Source organism: Panthera tigris, chromosome B1, assembly GCF_018350195.1.
Source record: "Panthera tigris isolate Pti1 chromosome B1, P.tigris_Pti1_mat1.1, whole genome shotgun sequence".
NCBI classification, from domain to species: domain Eukaryota; kingdom Metazoa; phylum Chordata; class Mammalia; order Carnivora; family Felidae; genus Panthera; species Panthera tigris.
Window position 1 is genome coordinate 48,569,901 of NC_056663.1, and position 6,475 is coordinate 48,576,375.

Sequence of the window (6,475 nt, forward strand, 5' to 3'; positions counted from 1 at the left end):
TGCTCCCTGGGATAAGGAGGAAACAGGTGAGAGAAGGGGGTAGTGGGAAGACCTCTAAAAAAGACACTTTTCCGGTCCGTGCTTGCATAAGTGGGTATGTCACAATCTTTCACGATTTATTTCGTCTTGAGCAAAATGATCACCATTTGCAGCTCTTTTCTGCATGAGATAAGCATTAAAGTGAAATGAATATGGAAAGTGCTTATGACATTACGCAGACCCCTCCCCCTCCATTAAACCAGAGACATTTAAGGATTTCTGCAAAGTTAGCTATGGGAACTAGAATCCAGGCTGAATCTCTCCAACACCCCATTCCTGCCTCAGTTTGATCACTTTACAGCCTTCAGATGTAGGATCCCTTTCCCCTGACACATTTCCATTTTCTTGGTTTGTGTTGGAAGACAGTTCACGTGTGTCATTTTTCTGTATTTGAGCAGAGGCCTTTTTTGGAAAATCTTTTCAGGGATTCTTCTGTGGTGAAGAGCTTTGGAAGATAGTGTCCCCCTCCAGGCAAAGATCCAGCAGATTTAATGTCCCTTATGAGACATTCATTTTCCCTAAGCTTCTAGTGCCTCTCCTATAATGAAGCCTACCATGGCCCTCATCACCTAGGTTTCTGGTAACTGGGGCTCAGAAAAGTGGCCCCAATGCTTATTCCCAGTAAGTTACCAGTAACTTATATCCCCAGTAAGTTATTCACAGTTACCAGTGTTAGTAACCCACTGCTCTTTGTCTCTGATCCAGGAGTCTCATCTACCAGCATTCTTGATTCTGTGACAGGCTAACTTGTTAATTTGCAAGAAGGCTAAAATCTCAGTCCTTTTATAGTTCTTGACAATTGTCTTCCAAGCTTTACCTCAGAACAACCCCCCCCCCCCGCCCCGCCACTTTCCCACGATGCCAAGGGGATGAATACCACTAATTACTGCCTTCTGCAGGGTTTCTTATACATGGTTCCTGGTCCTCCTGCATTTCCTGGGGAGCTCTCTAAAAGCACAGATCCCTGTACCACTTTGGTCTACTTGCCTCTCTGAGAGAAAGGCCCAGGAATTTGCATTTTCACATACTCTCCAGTTAATTCTCAGGTACAGTAAAGCTTGAGGCCCACTGTTTCAGAGCTTCTCACCTGAGGAGTCAGATCTGGAGTTTTAGTTATGGATTCAAAAATTAACCTTAGAGGCAATCTCTGGAAAGACCACAAGATGGAGCTAATAACCCTACCCTCCAGGCATCTCCCTGAAAATCTTGTTTTCTACTTCATTTTCTGTCACTGTGTTCTCTTATCTGTGTGTCCCAGTTACTCTGCCAATCTATGTGTTTTGCTATCTGTGTGTTTCACTTTGTTCCTACAGGGCTTTTTTCCCTGTTTATTGTGTCATTGGTTTTCTCAGACTCTCTGAGTGGGGCCACAAATCAAAACAGGTGAAGAGTAGAAATTGAATATATCTTATTTTCTCTAAGCGGAATTCAAAAGTTAGTATTCAACCAGTAAGGTTCTCCAGGTTTTCTGGAAATCCAGAAGACACTTGGTTCTATTCCAAGCCCCACTACTAGCCAGAGGCATGACCCAGGACATATTACTTCACTTTTCTGGCTTCCTTTTCCTGGACTATAAAAGGAAAGATGGAACTAAATGCCCCTAAGTTCTCAGCAGCGCAGACACTCTGAACTTTTTTATACTTTGCATAATTTCAGTAAAGAGGGTGACTAATACTTACCCAGAGACCAGAAAAGAGAAATCTTGGTGACTATAACCAATCTGTCACCAGCTTCTGTTCCTTCTTTCAGTAGAAAGGAACTTTTTCTTAGGACTTTGAAGTTCAGGTCCTCCCTTGTACCTACTAAACTAATGCAAAAGCCCACTGGCAGTTCTCGCTGTTGGTAATTTGCCCCATCTCATACCCCAGACATTCTTGCCAGGCATTGCCACATTCCAGGCCCTTGCTATAACCATGAAAATTAATGTAAGGAATGACAACTATCTTTTAAGTGTTGTGTGAGAAAAAAAATCCTACATGCAGAAAGATAAGTATTCTTTTTTTTTTCCTTTTTAAATCAGTAGGCTTGAAAATGATTATTGCAAATAAAAGGCAGAGAGATTAACAAGATTAGATTTTTTTTTCTTTTAAAGGCAAAACCCAACTCTACGCTGCCTAAAAGGAGCCCACTTTAAATATGAGCATACAAAGAAGTTAAAAGAATAGAAAAAAAGGTATACCATGCTAATAGGAGTCAAAGAAAGCTGGAGCGGCTCTGTTAATATCCGAAAAGCAGATTTCATTTCACAGAATATTACAGGGATAATATATAGGATGGCTGCTGAATGCAATAGTTGCAAAGCTGACAATTGCAAGAACCATTGCCAGACATAGGCAACCAGACGTGCAGACATAACTGAGCTTATTCAACAGAATTACCAAGGAAATCTTTGAGAAAATCACTATAGTCTGATGCTTGATGTGGCACACAGTGATGGCTTAGGCCTTCTCTTAGGCCTAAACCATGGAAAAAAGGAAGGTAGGAGCTCTTATTTGGCTTGAATAATGCAGGGAGAACTTCCATAAGAAGTAGTGTTAATGCAAGTAGTTAGGAATACACTTAGGGTAGTAAATTGCCTGCCTCTGGGTCAGATTGGGTTGCAGACTTATTTGATCCACATGTTTTTTTCCCCCTCTGTACCATTTATCATATATGATCTTGTAAGCCTCAACTTTTTTTTTTTGTTTGTTTCAAGTGTTGATTTAAATTCCAATTAGTTAACACATAAGGTAATATTAGTTTCAAGAGTAGAATTTCGTGATTCATCACTTACATATAACACCCAGTGCTCATCACAAGTGCCCTCCTTAATACCCATCACATCTAGCCGATCCTCCCCTGTTATCCCTCCAGTAACCCTCAGTTTGTTCTCTATAGTTAAGAATCTGTTTTGGAGCACCTGGGTGACTCAGTCGGTTAAGCATCCAACTCCTGATTTCAGCTCAGGTCATGATCCCACAGTTCATGACTTTAAGCCCTGCATCAGGCTTTGTGCTGATAGCATGGAGCCTGCTTGGGATTCTCTCTCTTCCTCTCTTTCTCTGTCTCTCCTCTGTGCTCTCTCTCTCAAAATAAATAAATAAACATAAAAAAATGAGAATCTGTTTTCTGGTTTGCCTCTCTTTTCCCCCTCTGTTCATCTGTTTTGTTTCTTAAATCCCACATATGAGTGAAATCATATTGTATTTGTCTTTCTCTAAGTTATTTCACTTAGCCTAATACACTCTAGATCCATCCATGTTGTTACAAGTGGCAAGATTTCATTCTTTTCAATGGCTGAGTAATATTCTATTGTATATATATACACCACATCTTCTTTATCCACTCATTAGCTGATGGGCATTTAGTAAGCCTCAACTTTTATATTTTTAGAATCTTTTAAATGTTTATTTATGTTTGAGAGACAGAGCATGAGTGGGAGAGGAGCAGAGAGAGACGGAGACACAGAATCCAAAGCAGGCTCCAGGCTCTGAGCTCTGAGCTCTCAGCACAGAACCCGACTCGGGGCTCGAACTCGCAAACCACGAGATCATGACCTGAGCCAAAGTCAGACGCCTAACTGACTGAGCCACCCAGGCGCCCCTATTTTTTTTTAAATGTTTGTTTATTTTTGAGAGAGAGAGAGAGAGACAGAATGCAAGTGGGGGAGGGTCAGAGGGAGGGAGACACAGAATCCGGAACAGGGTCCAGGCTCGGAGCTGTCAACACGGAGCCTGACGTGGGGCTGGAACCCAAGAAGGGCGAGATCATAACCTCAGCTGAAGTCGGATGCTTAACCGACTGAACCACGCAAGCATACATGGCTGTAGACATGCTGAATAGCAGCTGCTCCCTGTGGGAGGGACATTTGTTCTCCAGTTTGCCACAGTCTCTATCCAGCTAGCTTCCCTCACATTCCCTGCCTTCCCTCTGTAGACACTCAAGCTTTCAACCCCTTGCCTGGATTTCCCCAGTGAAGGTTACATCTGGCTGCTAGTCATCGTGAAGGAGGCAGGGTGGTAAAATACTCTAGTATAGACAGGCAACTTGGTAACTTGGCAAAATGAAGTCTAAACTGATTTTCCATTTTTCAGAAATTTCTCTTTAAGCACCCAATTATTTTACTGCAAATATTTTGAGTAGACATTTTTTGAAATATATTGTATGATTTTTCTTTCTCTAAAACCTAGCATGCAGAACATCATTTGGACTTTCCTTCACGATTTACCAAAACAGACAATAATTACTGTGCTATGCTGGGTCATAAAGGGGTGCCCTCAGGAGTCAATGCAGTAGGTAGGGTTGTTTGTCCCTATTCTGTAAATGGCCACAGATGCCTATGTTTCAAGGGTTCTTAGAGTTGCTAGGCACTTTAGTTTTCTTTCTTTTTCAGAGGTTCTTCTTGCTACCAGCACCAATCTGCCTGTCACAGCCTGCTCTCAATCCCTAGTTAATGCTTCCAACCTAGTGTGGGCTAGGAACAGACAGCCACATTTGTTAGAATTGCGGATGTCGATAATGGCAAGACAAGGTTCATACAGTGACGCCTTTGCTTCAGAGCTTATCCATAGGTTGTGGGGACCTGGCAAGCTCACTCACAGGTGGGAGTAAAGGATTGAGGGCCGAGAAGGCCAAAGTCACAGAAGTCACGGAGCTGACTCGAAGTGGGCAGGGTGGAAGGGAAGGCTGCGTTTCCACACGGCAACTCTATGGGAGCACCCTCCAGCCCACTGCCCTGCAGCCACGTTGGGGAGCCACAAAAGTGCCAGACAGCAGTGCCCAGAGTTGTGGAAACTGCCTGGCCTCTGTGGCACTGAGGCTCTGCCTGTTGCTTTTAAAGGGAAAATAAAAACATGCTTCTGACTTCTCCAACTGCCCTCCCTCTTGGGTACCCAAATTAATTTCTCAGTGGATTTAATGTGGCTTTATTTTTCCCAAAGAGATTCACTTTGGCTTATGCCCAGGAATCTGTTTTTTTCCCTCTATGGAAAGATTTTATTTATTTTAACTTTTTCACTATAAACATTTCCAAACACACTATTAGAGAGAATGGTATAATTAACCCCCACATACCCATCATTCAGTTTATGTCAGTTATCAAATTTGCTATTTTTGTCTCACTTCTCCCCTCCACATTCAGGGGGATGGGTGTGGTGGAATATTTTAAAGCAACCATTATTTTTATTTCAGGAACACATTTTTTTTAAGTTACAACAGTATATAATACCTGCCATTTATTGGTAGCTATGAGCCATAGCACTAGCAGGGAAATTTACATGTATTATTTCTAGTCCTTAGACAACTGGGTCAAGTAAATTATTCCCATTTTATAGATGAGGAAATTGAGGTTCAGCCTTAATTTGTATAAAAAAAATATGCTGAATGATAGTATATTAGGATGCATTTTTTTAAAACTTTTTTTTAATGTTTATTTATTGTTTTAGAGAGAGAGACAGAACACTAGCAGGGGAGGGGCAGAGAGAGAGGGAGACACAGAATCTGAAGCAGACTCCAGGTTTGAGCACAGAGTCTGACACAGGGCTCTAACCCATGAACCATGAGATCATGACCTGAGTTGAAGTCAGACGCTCAACCAACTCAGCCACTCAGGTGCCCCTTAGTTAGGATGCATTTTAAGCTATGGTGACAGAAAAGCCCCCAATGCAGTAACCTGCACAATTTAAGTGTCTCTTTCCTTCTCATGTAAAAGTTCAAGTAGGCCCAGGGGCACCTGGGTGGCTTAGGTGGTTAGGCGTCCAACTCTTGGTTTCAGCTCAGGTCATGATCTCATGGTTCATGAGTTCAAGCCCACATCAGGCTCCACGCTAATAGCACAAAGTATGCTTGGGATTCTCTCTCTCCCTGTCTCTCTGCCCCTCCCCTGCTCACGTGCATTCTCTCTCTCTCTCTCTCTCTCTCTCTCTCTCTCTCTCTCTCTCCCCCCCTCTCTCTCTCTGTCTTTCAAAATAAATGAATAAACTTAAAAAAGTTCAAGTAGGCCCAGGCCATGTCTAGGGCTTGCTTGATGGCATTATGGACCCAGCCTTCGTTTCTCCACACCACACCAAGATGGCCACTCCAGTTTCCATCAGTAGGTGCAGGTGGAAAAGGAGGTAGTGGAGGCTGTGCCCATTCCCTTGAAATGCACAATCCTGAAGCTGCACACACAACCTCTACTCACCAGCCGTGGCCCAGACCTTCATCACATGGCCATACCTGCAAAGGAGACTGGAAAATGTAGTCTTTATTTTGGGCAGCTTATGACTACAAACCAGGGATTCTATTACAAGGGAAGAAAGGAGGACAACCAGCAGTGTCTTTATGACAGAATAAAGGGTCCTTTTGAAGTCTAGGGCATGGTTTTGAGGTTTGTTTGTTTTGTTTTTGTTCTGGTATCAGCGGTGGTCCATTTAGCAAACCCAGCAGTACCTGGTTTAATTAGAGGTAGATGTCCTTT